The following is an 18597-nucleotide window of genomic DNA, read 5'->3' as shown; positions in this document are numbered from 1 at the left end:
TCCTATGTGTGAGTCCTGTGGCATAGTTTTAACTATCAGGCACCTTTTAATTGATTGTCCAAATTTTAGGAATATCCGTTTTACCGCTTTTAATCATCTGACTGAGCCTTATACACTCAGTCAGATTTTATCTGACAATGACCATGTGTCTGCTGTTTTTAACTATTTTAAATTAATAAAAGTTTTTAATTGTATCTAAAATGCATACGTTATTGTTATTTCTTTATTGATTTATTTTTAGCTATTTGTTATTATATACCGTGACGTGGTGGCCTAACCAATTAGGTCACCGAGAGCTTAAGTTTTATTTTACCTGTTCTTGGCGCATTATAGCCTCAGTTGCTGATGCGCCAATAAAATACAAACAAACCAAACCAAACCAAACCTTTGTTTACAAACGATAGAACCAACCTGTGAGTGATGAAGATGATTCAAATAAAAATATAGATAGATTAATGATCAAAAGTTATAGGAAGAAAAGTATCTTGGGAGTCATTGAGATAAATATTACAATGAGAACCAGCAGAAAAAAAAAATAAGACCCTTTGGAGTTCATGTGAATACAGTACAGGTAGTTTTTGACTTTACGAGTTAATTTGTTCCAAGTGTGTGCGCTCGTAAAGCGGGAATTTATTTCCCATAGACAATGTTAAAAATAGGGGTTACATTATAAACACTGAAATTAGTTAGCTAATTAGTTTGTTTAAACAATGATTGATTTATCCAAAGAAATGAAATCGTAGCCTGTAAAATCAAGCAAATTATAATATAATAGAGAAATTATTTATGACTTACAAATGTTAAAGAATGTTTATTCTTCATCATCATTGACTAAATGCACACTCGATCACTCATTATTGGCTCGGTACTCGTTGGTTTGTTGCACAATGAGTCGTCGTCTTCAGAAATGCATCAAGAGGCGTTTATTTCCACGATAATCTTCTCTTTTCTTTATAAATTTCAATAGCATGCATAAGCATTTTTTAACAGAACGCACAAATTGCAACTAGCATGATTTGTGCGGAGTAACAAGTTTACGAAGCTTAAAAAAAATGGAATGAAGAGAAGATTCTGAAAATTTGTTTTTTATACGATTGAAGATTTCAGTGAAGGGCATACACATTTCACCATAATAACGTAAAAACCCACAAAATTCCAGCTATTGGTATTTTCACAAATGCAATAATATCGAGTTTACTACCCGTTTATAATTGCTTGCAGTAACAGAAAAGCTCAATAAACCGGAAAGTGCAAATTGTTTTTGTTTTATTGGTCATGACTTCCAGAAATGTGCTTTAGAAAAATATCACAAAGCTGTTCAAAATTGGTTCTTATAACGATGGAGGTGTAGTGCGTTTAATGATTTGAATTCGTAACTAATACAATTTACACTATAAAAACGACATTTTAGGGAGTTATATAGCAAAAATTTTAACTTCCGAGGTCATGGAATGAATTACCAAAAAACTGTGTTATTCGGTTTCACTTTACAATATTTTCGCGTTACAATGGTAACAGATTAATATCATAAAGCAGGGTACACTGTATTGTATAGCTATACCCGTAGTTTGAAATGCGGTATTTATGAATGTTCAACATTCATTTTTTGCAATTAATGTTCATATTTTTGATTTTGTTGATACTTGAAAAAAAAAAAAAAAACTTGTAAAACCGGGAACTCATAAAGTGAGAACTGCCTGTACATACAATTACTATGGTGACCGATGCAACATAGTCATGGCAATATAGTTAGAAAATATTTCCGATGATATCTTAATTTCTGGTGAACAAGTAATCTTTGAAATTTACCTGAATAGTCTTCAGGGGACAGATTTCACATAATTTTTGGTGATTTTTAAACCCATATTGCATAAACCTGAATTGAGAAGTCAACTCAGCCACACACGAAGTCAAAGTTCACACCAATGAGTTCTCTCTGTATTCGTATAACAATGATATGGCTTCCATTGTTACTATATTGATATAACAACAACCTGACTTCCATTGTTATTGTATTGATATGACAGTGATATAGCTACCATTGTTACTATATTGATATAACAACTATATACACTATGCTGTCACTTTATTAGGTACACCCCTGCTAGGGGTGCAAGTTGCAAGTCACATGACCGCAGTTGTGGATATAAATGCAGCAGAACAACCTTTCTAGTATCAGTTAAGCATACAAACTGTAGCAAGAATGGGGAAAAGGAGTGATCTAACAGACTTCGAACATGGTATGGTAGTAGATGCAAGATGGGCTGGACAAAGCATGTCTGAAAAGGCAGTTCTCCTGAACCACGCACCAGTTTCAAGGGTGTATCGAGAATGGTGCAACGAACAGAAAACATCCTCTCAATGGCACTCCTGTGGAAGAAAATCGCTTATTGATCAGAGGTGGATGGCTAGAATTGTGCAAGCAAACAGGCGGGTCACAGTGTCGCACATCACGTCAGAATACAACTTTGGTGCGCAGCACAAAATATCGCAATGGACCACTAGTCACGAATGGACTACAACAGCCGATGGCCACATCACGTACCTTTGTTATCAATGAAGAACAAGAGAGCACACTTCCTGTGGGCACAGCAACACCAGCACTGGACTATCGAGGATTGGAAAACAGTTGCTTGGTCTGACGAGTCAAAGTTCCTGGTGCATCATGTTGATGGAAGGCTCAGAATTTGGTAAAAACAACATGAATTTATGGACCCATCATGTCTGATGACAACTGTGCAAGGTGGTGGGGGCAGTGCTATGGTATGGGGAATATTTCTTGGCACACGTGTCCATTGATACCCATAGATTCACATCGGAATGCCACATTGTACCTAAACATTGTTGTACCTAAACATTGTTGCTGACTAAGTGTATCCGTTCATGTCGATGGTTTATCCTCAGTCAGATGGTTACTTCCAGCAGGATAAATGCACTGGTGCACAAAGCCCGAATCACTATGGAATGGTTCCAGGAACATGACAATGACTTTTCTCTGCTGCAGTGGCCCACTCAGTCCCAGGATCTCAATCCTATTGAACATCTTTGGGATGAGCTGGAAACGGCTGTTTGCTGCAGGCCTACACCTCCATCGAATCTCAAGAAACTGTGTGACACACTCATGTCTGCATGGTACTCCATTCCTGCACAACGTTTTCAGCATCTTGTTCAATCCATGCCTAGACGAATTCTGGCTGTTTTGAAGGCTAAAGGAGGCTCGCACGCTACTAGGTAGGTGTACCTAATCAAGTGGCAGCACAGTGTAGATGCCATTGTTACTATATCAATATAACAACGATGTAGCTGCCATTGTTACTATATTGATATAACATCAATATAGCTTCCATTGTTATTGTATTGAAATAACATCAATATAGCTTCCATTGTTATTGTTTCGGAATAACAATGATATAAACATATTGATTATAGTATTGTTATAGAATTATGTGTGTGATTTAGTATTATTCTCTATAATTTTGGAATATGGTTAATATTAGAAGTGTTTCATTAAGTTCAAAAACCATAAATATATAGCAATGCAAATGCGATCTCATAATGTAACTTAAAATAGTAAGTACTGCTGCCTTGAATACTCCAGATATAGTGTATATTATACTTTTATTATACTCTTTTTCTCTGAGTTTCATATGGTATTCTTAAATTTAGATTAAATCATGCCTGAGGCTAGGTCAGCCAAGCAAAATGCTCAAAGGAGTTGGGATGTTTTGGTTTTGGGACAGAACTACTTACAGCAGTTTTCATATGAATGAGGGTTTTGTGGTGGGCTCTGGTTGTTATCTCTGCAAAACTACCTTTATTTGGACATGATACAGGCCAAAGGTGTGTTCGTTGTAAAGAGCACAAGAAGGTTAAGTGAAAATTCTGCATTTTAATGGCCTTATATGAGGGCTTGAGGAACAGGGTTGATGCCCTCGAAGAAATAAAAGAACCCATCAAGCACTCAGTTGCCCAGTTCAACACTAGAACCCAAGCTCCAACAACAGACAACATGACATCTTTAACAGCAGAGCTCTCTGGTCGCACAGGATGTAGCAGTTTTCAGTGACTACTTCAATAATTTGTCTTGTTCTGTCTTCAATTTATTCAAACTACCCACCTTCACAACAACAGGTTGAAGTTTGTTCCAACAATCGACCACTTGCTGGCTGTAGTCAAACTTGTGCACATCTATCCTGCCACAATTCTTCAATTTGAATTTATCCCCCCCCTTCACTGTGTAACAAGAGAGAGAATGAGGTTTCCAGACCCGTTTGCAGTACTCAAGATGCTCACCTGATATAACAATCCTGAACAATGAGATCATTCCTGACTATTGTGTTGTGCAATGGGATAATCACCTTGTTATCCCTTTTGTCAAAGTTCCTGTAATATCATTCACAAAACCCCGTGAGCTGTCCTGGCAGCCTGTGTGCATTGCTCAGAGAACGTCATATCTCATTACACAATAATTCCCTGGTCTTTTTTCATTTTCTGCTACCCTGAGTGTAGTAACACACAGCTGTTATGTTAATTTTGATGAAATTCTAGTGCATCAATCATGTTTTAAGGGCATAAAATGTGTACCCTTAAAAGATTAAATGTGCCCTAATTATTAAGATATTAAATATTAAGAGTAGAAGATAGAGGATATGCTTAACAAGTACAGGGCACTGTTGAGAAAAAGTCATGAGTTAGAATTAAAGTTGGAAGTGTCTGCAATCTGTCCAGACACAATAAGAGGGAGTACACTATGAGGGCCTTGTTAGTCAATTTTGCCCTGACAAGGCTGTTCAAGGTTCATGGGATAAATATTTTCTCAGCATGGTCTGTTCAAGGTTCATGGGATAAATTTTTTCTCAGCATGGTCTGTGTTGAATTCTAAAACAGTAGACTGATTTTATAGGAATGGAATATGCTTAAATAGAAGGGGGTGTTAGAATGTTTGCCCTGATGCTATTAAGGCAGTGTTAGGTTCATTGGAAAACTGCTGCTAGCCTTGAGGGTAGGATACATAAACTAATGAATTAACAGTGGCCACAAATTTGTTGCATAATGACTCGGGAAGTCATACTGTCTGCATTCGTTGAATACAGAATACATTATTCGTTGAATAATGAATACAGAACTCTGTAAAAGGCCAGAAATGTGTATTGTTATTTTAGCATTAGTAGAGGCATATGATGCAAGAAAGCAAGCTTATGCAACATCAGCCAAAAAAACCACGCTCCCATTTCACCCCTCTGTTCATTCCAAGTACCTGTCCAGCTCAGCCTTAAATTTATTTAGGCTATCAACTTCCACAACAAAGGATGGAAGTCTGTTCCACCAACCAGCCAACCACCCGCTAGCGAAAGGCAAACTTCCACACATCTATCCTACATCTCTTTCCTCAATTTGAATTTATGCCCTCTCAAATGATTATTCTGAGCAAGAGGAAGAATTCCATCAGCATTGAGCATGCTCAAACCATTCAAGGCTTTATACACCTCACTCAGATCACCTTGCAGGTGCCTAGTCTCCAGACACTATAATTTGCAAAATTTAAGCCTTTATTCGTAAGAGCAAACCTTTGTTCCATTCACTAATCTTGTTGCTCTTCTCTGTATTCGTTCCAACAGCTCTACATCCTTCTTAAAATGAGGCCTCCAGATCTGTATGCAGTACTCAAGGTGTGGCCTGACCATTGCCTTATATAAGGGGATAATCACCTCCTTATCCCTGCTAGAAAAATTCCTGTATATCATTGACAAGACACTATGAGCTACTCTTGCAGACTGTCTGCACTGCTCAGAAAACTTCATATCTGCCTGCACAATTACCCCCAGGTCCTTTAAATTTTCTACCACTGTCAGTGTAGTACCACAGAGTTGATACGTCACTCTGGAGTTGCTGCTTCCCATATGTAGTACTTTACATTTATCAATGTTAAACTTCATTTGCCACCTCTCAGCCCATCTGCTCAACTTTTCTAGATACTGTTGCAGCAGCATACTGTTATTAGTGTCCTTAACAACCCTGCCAATCTTTGTATCGTCTGCAAACTTGGACATTAAGCTTGATATACCATCATCAATATCATTTATAAATACAGAAAACAACAATGGACCCAATACTGAACCCTGAGGGACTGCACTAATAACATTAGTCCATGATGAGCAGTGTCCATTGATTACCACTCTGTCTTCTCCCACTCAACCATCCCTTTATCCATAGCAGCAATTTGCCTCCAATGCCACACTATTCCAATTTGTGCAGCAGTCTTCCATGTGAAACAGTATAAAAAGCCTTTCTAAGATCCAAATATATAATGTCTGCCAGGTGTCTGAAAGGTATGTCTGCCAGGGGCAAAGGTTGATGACGTAGAGAGGATATCATCTTTTAAGGGCACAAAAGGTGATATAGTTGTACACGTTGGCACTAATGATATCAAGAGTAGGAGACTGGCAGAATTACTTAACAAGTACAGGTCACTGCTGAAAAAAAGCCGTGAATTACAGTTGAATTTGAAAGTGTCTACCATTCTGCCCAGACACGATAGGAGGGAGTATATGATGAGAGCCTTGTCAATCAATTCGGCCCGGGAAAGATTGTGCAAGGCTCAAGGAGTAGAATTTTTTTCAGCCTGCACTGTACTTGTTAACAGGAGAGACTGCTTCTACAGGGATGGGATACACTTAAATAGAAAGGGTGCAAGAATATTTGCTGATGCTATCGAGGCAGTGTTAGGTGGGTCGGAAAACTGCTAGCTAGGGGGGATACAAAGACTAATAGATTAACAATAGTCACTGGCAGAGGTGAAGGTGATTCTTGCACTGCTTCTATTGGAATGAGCAGAAGCCTGGAAAACAAGATGCAGGATATTTCAGAGACTGCTGGGAGTCATTGTGATACAAGTAAACACATGGGTTGTGTTAGGGTGGCTTAAGAATAGAAACAGGTGCATGTATACTTGCGTGTACACCAATGCTAGGAGTTTGGTAAATAAATTTGATGAATTTGAGGTATTGCTCAAAGCATCAAAGGCGGATATTGTTGGGATACCAGAGATGTGGTGTCACACAGATATAAGAAATGCAGAACTGGAATTACAACGTCAGCAGAGAGAATAGATAGGATAGGAAGAGAGGAGGGGTTATGCTATTAGTTAAGAAACACATAAAATTCCAGGAAGTGAAGCCAGTCGACATCGCTGGACATTGCAGTGTCAAGTCAGTTTGGTGTGACAAGCATTGGGAGATCAAAATTGAGAGTAGGAGTGTGCTATAGGCCTAATGACTCTGATGAGTATAATAAGAAACTGTACAGGGAAATAGTGGGCCAGTACATCAGAGAGTCTTATAATGGGAGATTTTAATTTCCCAGATATTGACTGGAATTTGTGGGCTGGTCACTCGCACATTAGCAAGGCTATTGTGAATTTATTGGATGATTGTTTTCTACATCAGCATGTTCGGGAGGCAACTAGAGGGAGTAATACTCTTGATTTGATTATCAGTAGTGATACTTCATGCATTAAGAATCTGCAGATAAAGGAACCACTAGATGATAGTGATCGCAGTGTGCTGAAGTGGGATTTACTCAGAGGTAACTACCATTAGGGGTAAAGGGAAGGGTTATTGCTTTTGTAAAGGTGACTACGATGGTCTGAGACAGTATTTAAATTCTATACAGTGGGCCCAAATGATGATGTTACCAAGATCAAATTCAAAATGGGAAGCATTCAGAGAACTTATCTTGGAAGCTACTAGGCTTTACATATCAACTAAAAAATATTGTTCAAAGTTTAGGCCTAAATGGATGGCAGATGAACTAATGAGACATATGACAGAGAAGAAAAATGCATGCGATACATACAAATTAACATGTGACGCAGAAGCCTATGATAGATACAAGTTGATCTGTAACCAAGTTACAAAGGAGGTTAGGCAGGTGAAGGCAGATTACGAGAAATCTTTGGCAAGGGATGCAAAGAAAAACAGCAAAGAGTTCTTTACTTATGTAAACTGTAGAAGGAAGGGGCTGAATCAGATTGGTCCACTTGATATCGATAGGTCAGCTGTTGATGACCCTGCTCAGGTAGCTAACAAACTAAATGAATATTTTGCTTCGACATTCAAAAATGAGGAGTTATTCAGCGTGGGAGATGCCAGAGGTGTATTCAACTCTGCCAGTAAGCTAGAGAATCTTGTAATAACGGAGAGTAAAGTGGAGGAGAAATTGTTGAAGATAAAAACAAGAAGGGCACCTGGGGTGGATGGGATCTATCCAGTTATATTAAAGGAGGCAGCAAAGGAAGTAAGCAAATCCTGAGCCATAATTATGAGAGCTTCCTTGGACTCAGGGGAGATACCCATAGACTGGAGATGTGCAAATGTGACCCCAATTCACAAAGGAGGAACAAAGGCTGACACATGTAATTATAGACCTGTGAGTTTCACTTCTGTTCCAGGAAAATTAATGGAGGCACTGGTTAAAGAAGCACTGTAGGATCACCTAGACAAGACTTCAGTTATAGCTCGGACACATCATGGTTTTGTTAAGGGAAAGTCTTGTCTGACAAATTTGATTGGGTACTATGATGCAGTCACAAAAGAACTGGATGCAGGGAATAACGTTGATATTATATACTTGGATCGGCTTTTGATACTGTTGCACATGGAAGACTGCTGCACAAATTGGAGCAGTGTAGCATTGGAGGAAAATTGCTGCTATGGATAAAGGAGTGGTTGAGGGGGAGAAGACAGAGTGGTAATCAGTGGACACCGCTCATCGTGGACTAATGTTATTAGTGGAGTCCCTCAGGGTTCAGTGTTGGGTCCATTATTGTTTCTGTATTTATAAATGATATTGATGATGGTATATCAGGATTAATGTCCAAGTTTGCAGATGATACGAAGGTTGGCAGGGTTGTCAAGGACACTATTGACACAATGCTGCTGCAACAGGATCTGGAAAGGTTGAGCAGATGGGCTGAGAGGTGGCAAATGAAGTTTAACATTGATAAATGTAAAGTACTACATATGGGAAACAGCAACCCCAGAACAACGTATCAACTCTGTGGTACTACACTGACAGTGGTAGAGAAGGAAAAGGACCTGGGGGTGGTTGTGCAGGCAGATATGAAGTTCTCTGAGCAGTGCAGATGGGCTGTAAGAGTAGCTCATGGTGTATTGTTAATGATATATAGGAATTTTCCTAGCAGGGATAAGGAGGTGATTATTCCCTTGTACAGTTGGTCGTCAACTTACGACCGACTTCCGTTCTGACTGACAGGTCGTAAGTCGATCTGGTCGTATGTCGGCCATATATTTATTAACAGTATTTTTTAACCTTTCTAATCTTTTTATCATCTTTATGATTTATTTTTATAATCTTTTATTTTTCATTTTAAATACAGTAATGTTTTTATCTTTTACTTAGCGATACTGAATATACCTTCGTTTCTACGCCTAGGCTATCTCTCTCTCTCTATGAGGTTAAATTCAAACGTTCTCTACATTTTAATTGGTTTATTACTCATACTGTTTATAAAAAAACAAAACTACAATCTATAATTATATTGTACATAATGTACTGTAAACACAAAAATACAATCTAAAATTAATGTAAAAATTAATACAAATGAAATTTACAAAATCAATTTTCAATCTTTGCTTGTGCTGGGTTGTGCATCGTCAGGGCCATGTTCTTGGTTTGAGGTAGGAAATGTTTATTTATAGAGACATTATGCAAAGAAAATCTTTTTTTAAAAACGCTTAAACCACCCAGTACTAGCCTGAAAATCTTCTTTGTAATCGTCTCCGGCGCGTGATTTTAAACTGAAACAAACTTCTAGCCTTTGCTTGCACTGTGTGAAGGCTCATGGGTGTATTTTTTTGTATTAAATTTTCCATCCACATAAACAACAATTTCTCCATTTCATGGATGGGTTCCTGTCGTTGTTTGGTTAAAATTGTAGACTTAATAAGTGCCGAACCTTTCACAGCTTCCCGAATTCTTTCTTTGTCCTTAAGTATCGTCAATACCGTGGAATGTGATAACTTCAAGTCACATGCTATCGTATTCAATTTCTTTCCGCCTTCATACTGCTGGATAATTTTCATTTTACACTCTAAATCAATAGTTTTCCTTGACTTTTTAGCTGGCGTATATGTAGATGAAGTCATTTTCCTTTTACTAAACATTTTATGCGTATTTCAGTAGAATTTTAATTAATACACCACACGCAACAGATACTTGAAAGCGACTGGGTGTATGTGAGAGAGAGTGACCGGGTGTATGTGCCTGGTGCTGTCTTCAGGCCTCCCGTCATCGATTAATTAATTTATTATTATTTTTTTTTTTTGTGGTCATAAGTGCGGCCGGTCGTAAGTCGCATAGGTCGTAAGTCGACGACCAGGTGTATAAGGCAATGGTCAGGCCACACCTAGAGTACTGTATACAGGTCTGGAGGCCTCATTTCAAGAAGGATGTAGAGCTGCTGGAACGATACAGAGAAGGGCAACAAGATTAGTGAATGGAACAAAGGGGTGCTCTTACGAAGAAAGGCTTAAGTTTTGCAAATTACAGTGTCTGGAGACTAGGCACCGGCGAGGTGATCTGATAGAGGTGTATAAAGCCTTGAATGGTTTGAGCATGCTCAATGCTGATGGGATTCTTCCTCTAGCTCAGAATAATCACCTGAGAGGGCATAAATTCAAATTGAGGAAAGACAGATGTAGGATAGACGTGCGGAAAGTTGCCTTTAGCCAGCGGGTGGTTGGTTGGTGGAACAGACTTCCATTCCTTGTAGTGGAAGTTGATAGCCTAAATAAGTTTAAGGCTCAGCTGGACAGGTATTTTGAACGAACAGAGGGGTGAAGTGGAAGTGGGTTTTTTTTTTTTTTTTTTTTTGGCTGATGCTGCATAAGCTTGCTTTCTTGCATCAAATGCCTGTACTAATGCTAAAATGCTTACCAGGAAAAGACCCTAGCAATCCAAGTAACTATCGTCCTATTGCTCTGACAAGCTGTTTGTGCAAAGTCCTGGAAAGAATAGTTAATGCACGCCTCGTATGGTATTTAGAAACAAATAGTCTGCTTTTCAGGACACAGCGCGGCTTCCGAAGAAATCGATCCACTCTGGATCATTTAATCCGATTGGAAACGTCCATTCGTGATGCTTTTATTAAATCCGAGCATTTGGTAGCAGTTTTCTTTGATATTGAAAAAGCGTACGACACATTTGGGATTTTAAAAGACCTCTATAACTTTGGTCTTAGAGGTAACCTTCCTCTTTTTATTAAAAACTTTCTTTCGAATCGCCAGTTTCATGTCCGTTTAGGATCCACCCTCTCTCGAGTTTTCTCTCAGGAAGAGGGAGTCCCACAAGGATCCGTTCTAAGTGTCATGCTTTTCGCAATCAAAATAAACTCTTATCGCAGAACAACTTCCACCCACTGTAAACAATGCCCTCTATGTAGACGACTTTGCTATTTTTTGTAATTCATGCAATATGAGGGTCATTGAAAGGCAACTACAGAAAGCCATTGACCATCTTACAGCTTGGTCTTTGGCTAATGGGTTCAGATTTTCATCACAGAAGACTGTTTGTGTACACTTCTGTCGCAAACGTAATCTTCATCCTGACCCAGAATTAAGGCTTGGGCAAAATAACATCCCAGTTGTAGCAGAATTCAAATTCCTTGGACTTATTTTCGACAAAAAGCTGACATTTATACAACATATTCGTCAGCTGAGGACAAGATGTGTCAAAGGGCTTAACATCCTTCGTGCCCTTTCGTCAACCTCATGGGGCGCAGATCGTGCTACCCTTCTTCGTCTCTAACGGGCACTTGTCCGTTCCAAACTCGACTATGGGTCTCGGGTCTATGGGTCTGCTAGCGATAGTGCACTTCGGTGGTTAGATCCAATCCACCATCAAGCCATCCGGACAGCCACTGGAGCATTTCGCACATCTCCTGTCCAAAGCCTTTACGTTAAAGCAAATGAACCATCTCTGTCTCTTCGACGTAAGCAGTTGTCCTTACAGTATGCCTTCAAACTAAAATTCCTGCCCGATCATCCCACGTGGCCATCCGTTTTTGAGCTGCGCTGGGAAAACCTCTACAACACCCGTTGGACTGCCAACAAACCTTTTGGTATTCACATTCAAGGGCTGCTGAGGCTAAACAGGCTAAACTTGATGGTAGACAACGTTGCCCAGTCACCAAGGCAATTCTTTCCACCCTGGCATGCTTATTTTCCAACTTGCGACTTCTCCTTTAAGATCTGGGAGAAGGCTACCACACCGCCATCTGTCTACCAGCAACTCTTTGCATCACATAGACAGCAGTATTCTGACTTTCTGCCAGTCTACACAGATGGCTCAAAGTTAGAATCTTATGTGGGATCTGCAGTTGTGTTCCCTCACAAAACATTATCCTATAAGATCCCACAAGAAACTAGCATTTATACTGCAGAGTTACATGCAATACAAACAGCCCTAGATCACATTGAAAATATGATTTATTGCGATTCGTCGAGCGTGTTACAGGGTCTGGTATCAGTGAGTTTTAACCCTCATCCGATCCTGTCCAGGATCCGGCAGATTCTTTTTTCTCTCATGAAACTAGAATTCGATATTCGCTTTTGCTGGATCCCAAGCCACATTGGGATCCGGGGAAATTAATCGGCTGATGCTGCTGCCATTTCCCTGGATAATCATTGCCTGTCAGTCCCCTATACAGACTACAGGCAAATAATACGTTCTAAATTACTTTCCCAGTGGCAAGATTCTTGGCACGGACAGGCCACAAATAAGCTATATCACATTAAGCCTGTAATTATGCAATGGCAGTCCAGTTTATGCAGGGTCCGAAGAGAGGAAGTTGTTCTTGCTCGGCTCCGCATAGGTCATAGTCATCTAACCCATTCCTTCTTGCTGAGGGCGGATGACCCACCTAAGTGCGAGATGTGTAATGTTATTTTAACCGTTAATCATATTTTAATAGAATGTCCTGTTCTTATAGAAGCACGATGCTTGTATTTTACCGCTTTTAATAATTTGACTGAGCCATTTACACTCAGTCAGATTATAGGTGACAGAGACAATATGTCCGACGTCTTTAACTTTTTAGGATCTTTTAATTTTTATACAAATTAAAAGATTCTAAATACATCTAAGATCTAAGCTTTTATACCTTTTTTATGCTTTTAATTGTACCTTTTTTTACATTAAAATTAATTGCTCGACGTGGTAGCCTTGGCTACCAAAATGTTTAGTAATGTTTTAAATTTGACTTGGCGCATTATGGCCTTAGCTGCCAATGCGCCATAAAAAACCAAACCAAACCAAAATCGTACAGAACTCCTTTACCGCTGGGCAAAAATAATGTGTACCAGTCACTAAAAGTTGTCTGCGTAACCCAGGCCTTTTTGTTGGAACACCAGAAGACAGGAAGCTGTGTTTTCATGATTCCCTTTATAGCATGTGGTGTTTCTGAATGGTAAACTAACATAGGTTTTAATCTGAAAGTTCCTGAAGCATTTCCACCCAACAACAAAATCAAACAGTCCTTGGCTGCCTTGAACCCAGGGACAGAATGTTCTTCACGATTATTGAAGGTACGGTTGAGCAGATTTTTCCAGAAGAGACCCATTTCGTCTACATTAAAAACTAAGTCTGGGGTAAACTTTTCTTCATCAATGAGTTTTTGGAAATAAATTGGAAATTCATTTGCAGCTGTAATATCAGCACTAGCTGCTTCTCCTGACATTTTAACATTATGGATTTTTGTTCTGTTCTTGAATGAAAAAAAACCATCCTCTACTAGCAGTAAAATCATTAGAACCATCCTCTTCACTGCTTAACTCATCAAACAAAGATTTTTGCTTTATACCTGATAAGTAATTCTGTTAAGAGGAAGATGATGCTGGGTCATGTCGGCAGTCCACAAAACAAGTAGCTTTTCCATTTTTTCAACTATTTTATTCCAGGAATAGGTGTAGTAAGAGGGCCCTGCACCAATATTGACCGCTGATTGAGAAGATTGCTTTGTGGTCTCAGCATTTTTCATTATAGTTGATGGTGCTAAATTGAAGGCATGACACACATCCGACCGAGTTTCACCTTTCTCCATTTGTCAAATAACTCCCATTTTTTCTCTTCGATTGTCAGTGATTTACATGGTTTTTTAGTCTCTTGTCCAGACATTTGATAACACATGTTTTGGGTGCATGGTGAGGAAAAAAGGCACTTGTTAAAGGGACTGGAGAGTAGGAGTGGGAGTACGACCAATCAGACTTAACCTTTTGGCGGCCTGTACTCTAGACACCAGTGCATGTTTGTCAGTTCACTTGCAGTTCTTGATCCATGGTTAATGTAATTTGCTTTTTCTCGTCGAATTTTATATTCCGTTTTTTTTTTTTGTTATTTAAATTTTAGGCCGTAATTTATCATTTAGTATTATAGTTTTACTACAATGTGAGTACTATTACAATGTCGGGACCATCTGCGTCTAGGAAGTCTGGCAGAGTCATGACTCATCACCCCCTCCCATCATGGTCTTTGAGAGGTGCAAGGGTGTAAATTGAAGTGGTGCAAACAGAGTCCTACCTGTATTTCAGTTTCATCAAATTTATTTAGTATACACTTAGTGTATAAGCATGTATACATGTGCACTTGTTTTTGTTCTTATTAACTCTAACATAGCTCATATACAGTGCAGTCTGTATATAATGCATGTATCAGGTGACAGCTTTAATACCCATGTTATGAAGTGAAGTACATTATAGCTGAAAAAAAAAAAGTTTACCATTTTTTTCCCCCAGTTTTTTTTAACATACACTTTACTTAGTAAATAAATTTATTTATTTACTAATTTTTTAATGAGTACAGACTAAAATACAAAGTATTAAAAGTTATATCATTCCTTTACATTCTACTAATACATAATGTTGTTATGGACTTACATTTTATGCATCTATTCTGAAATAGTCATGTAATTAAGTTGGCTGAAACTAATGAGAACATATTTTTCAGTACAATATTCTCAATAGTCATCAGATGCTATAAATGGAGAAGTTCACTATCACTTTGTTAATTTCTTGACACAAATTATCCACATTATTTTCTGAGTCTCCCTGTCTCGCTGGCCTGCTTTTTGATCATCTTCCTGCTGTTCACAGAGGCTAAGATTTCTTCTTCACTCAAGTAATACACAACTGGAGCTTCTGCATCCACTTCAGTCCAAGCACCGAGATCATTTGCTTCAAGGCTGCCACCAAGTACATTACAAGCAGACATTTGCTTCTTGTTCTGAAAATGCCTAATTAAATATTATTAGTGATCTCGGCTTTTCTGATGCATTTTTTCCAGCAGTTTCCAATTGCTGTTGAGCTGCTTACTTTCTCTCACACTAATCCAATATTGTATGTAACATTTTTCAGTGTTAATGTTTTCAGAAATTCAGAATGTGAATTTGTGAGTTCATAACATTAGCAAGTAGCTCACAAGATATCAAATAATGCCCTAATCCATGAGCTGAATTAGTGCAGTTCTGTTCCTTGGCAGAAACATGACTCCGAGTTTGTCATCATTTAGTTTCAAGACGTCAGCCGAAGGATGAGCTGGGCAGTGATCCAATAGTAACAGAACCTTTTCTTAAAGTTTTTGGAAAGCAAGTGGCATCTCACTGATTATAAAAACTCACTATCAAACCAGAAAGCAAAAATATCATTCGCCATTAGCATTAGTAGAGGCATTTGATGCAAGAAAGCAAGCTTATGCAGCATCAGCCAAAAAAAAAAAAAAAAAAAAAGTAACATAAATAAATAAAAAATAACCACTTCCACTTCACCCCTCTGTTCGTTCGAAATACCTGTCCAACTGAGCCTTAAACTTATTTAGGCTATCAACTTCCACGACAAGGGATGGAAGTCTGTTCCACCTACCAACCACCCGCTGGCTAAAGGCAAATTTCAGCACATCTATCCTACATCTGTCTTTCCTCAATTTGAATTTATGCCCTCTCAGGTGATTATTCTGAGCAAGAGGAAGAATCCCATCAGCATTGAGCATGCTCAAACCATTCAAGGCTTTGTACACCTCTATCAGATCACCTCGCTGGTGCCTAGTTTTCAGACACTGTAATTTGCAAAACTTAAGCCTATGCAGGCTTATGCAGCATCAGCCAAAAAAAAAAAAAAAAAAAAGTAACATAAATAAATAAAAAATAACCACTTCCACCACCACTTCCACAAACCAGAAAGCAAAAATATCATTCGCCATTAGCATTAGTAGAGGCATTTGATGCAAGAAAGCAAGCTTATGCAGCATCAGCCAAAAAAAAAAAAAAAAAAAAAGTAACATAAATAAATAAAAAATAACCACTTCCACTTCACCCCTCTGTTCGTTCGAAATACCTGTCCAACTGAGCCTTAAACTTATTTAGGCTATCAACTTCCACGACAAGGGATGGAAGTCTGTTCCACCTACCAACCACCCGCTGGCTAAAGGCAAATTTCAGCACATCTATCCTACATCTGTCTTTCCTCAATTTGAATTTATGCCCTCTCAGGTGATTATTCTGAGCAAGAGGAAGAATCCCATCAGCATTGAGCATGCTCAAACCATTCAAGGCTTTGTACACCTCTATCAGATCACCTCGCTGGTGCCTAGTTTTCAGACACTGTAATTTGCAAAACTTAAGCCTATGCAGGCTTATGCAGCATCAGCCAAAAAAAAAAAAAAAAAAAAGTAACATAAATAAATAAAAAATAACCACTTCCACCACCACTTCCACAAACCAGAAAGCAAAAATATCATTCGCCATTAGCATTAGTAGAGGCATTTGATGCAAGAAAGCAAGCTTATGCAGCATCAGCCAAAAAAAAAAAAAAAAAAAAAGTAACATAAATAAATAAAAAATAACCACTTCCACTTCACCCCTCTGTTCGTTCGAAATACCTGTCCAACTGAGCCTTAAACTTATTTAGGCTATCAACTTCCACGACAAGGGATGGAAGTCTGTTCCACCTACCAACCACCCGCTGGCTAAAGGCAAATTTCAGCACATCTATCCTACATCTGTCTTTCCTCAATTTGAATTTATGCCCTCTCAGGTGATTATTCTGAGCAAGAGGAAGAATCCCATCAGCATTGAGCATGCTCAAACCATTCAAGGCTTTGTACACCTCTATCAGATCACCTCGCTGGTGCCTAGTTTTCAGACACTGTAATTTGCAAAACTTAAGCCTTTCTTCGTAAGAGCACCCCTTTGTCCCATTCACCAATCTTGTTGCCCTTCTCTGTACTCGTTCCAGCAGCTCTACATCCTTCTTGAAATGAGGCCTCCAGGCCTGTATACAGTACTCTAGGTGTGGCCTGACCATTGCCTTATACAAGGGAATAATCACCTCCTTATTCCTGCTAGAAAAATTCCTATATATCATTTACAATACACCATGAGCTACTCTTGCAGCCCATCTGCACTACTCAGAGAACTTCATATCTGCCTGCACAACTACCCCCAGGTCCCTTTCATTCTCTACCACTGTCAGTGTAGTACCACAGAGTTGATACGTTGCTCTGAGGTTGCTGTTTCCCATATGTAGTACTTTACATTTGTCAATGTTAAACTTCATTTGCCACCTCGAAGCCCATCTGCTCAACCTTTCCAAATCCTGTTGCAGTAGCATAGTGTCAGTAGTGTCCTTGACAACCCTGCCAACCTTCGTATCGTCTGCAAACTTGGACATTAAGCCTGATATACCATCATCAATATCATTTATAAATACAGAAAACAATAAAGGACCCAATACTGAACCCTGAGGGACTCCACTAATAACATTAGTCCACGATGAGCAGTGTCCATTGATTACCACTCTCTGTCTTCTCCCCCTCAACCACCCCTTTATCCATAGCAGCAATTTGCCTCCAATGCCATTCTGCTCCAATTTGTGCAGCAGTCTTCCATGTGCAACAGTATCAAAAGCCTTTCTAAGATCCAAGTATATAATATCAAAGTTATTCCCTGCATCCAGTTCTTTTGTGACTGCATCATAGTATCCAATCAAATTGGGCAGGCAAGACTTCCCCTTAACAAAACCATGCTGTGTCCTAGCTATAACTGAAGTCTTGTCTAGATGATCCTGCAGTGCTTCTTTAACCAGTGCCTCCATTAATTTTTCGGGAACAGAAGTTAAACTCACAGGTCTATAATTACTTGTGTCAGCCTTTGATCCTCCTTTGTGAATTGGGGTCACATTTGCACATCTCCAGTCCATGGGTACCTCCCCTGAGTCCAAGGAAGCTCTCATAATTATGGCTAAGGGTTTGCTTACTTCCTTTGCTGCCTCCTTTAATATAACTGGATAGATCCCATCCACCCCAGGTGCCTTTCTTGTGTTTATCTTCAACAATTTCTCCTCCACTTTGCTCTCAGTTATTACAAGGTTCTCTAGCTTACTGCTAGAGTTGAATACACCTCTGGCATTCCCCTCGCTGAAAAACTCCTCATGTGTGAATGTCGATGCAAAATATTCATTTAGTTTGTTAGCTACCTGAGCAGGGTCATCAACAGTTGACCCATCGATATCAAGTGGACCAATCTGATTC

General features: G+C 39.0%; 1 protein-coding gene across 1 annotated transcript in view; it reads left to right on the top strand.

The window, feature by feature from the left end:
- The window catches only part of twr (signal peptidase complex catalytic subunit SEC11 homolog C twr), a 135593-nt gene that overhangs the window by 13045 nt on the left and 103951 nt on the right, over positions 1 to 18597 (top strand). The gene's annotated exons all lie outside the window — the stretch shown is intronic.

This window comes from Mastigoproctus giganteus, chromosome 3 (genome assembly GCF_048544385.1).
Source record: "Mastigoproctus giganteus isolate SK-2022 chromosome 3, ASM4854438v1, whole genome shotgun sequence".
In the NCBI taxonomy this organism is placed as follows: Eukaryota; Metazoa; Arthropoda; class Arachnida; order Uropygi; family Thelyphonidae; genus Mastigoproctus; species Mastigoproctus giganteus.
The sequence above is the reverse complement of the archived record's forward strand: the minus strand, read 5'-3'. Positions and strand labels throughout refer to the sequence as shown.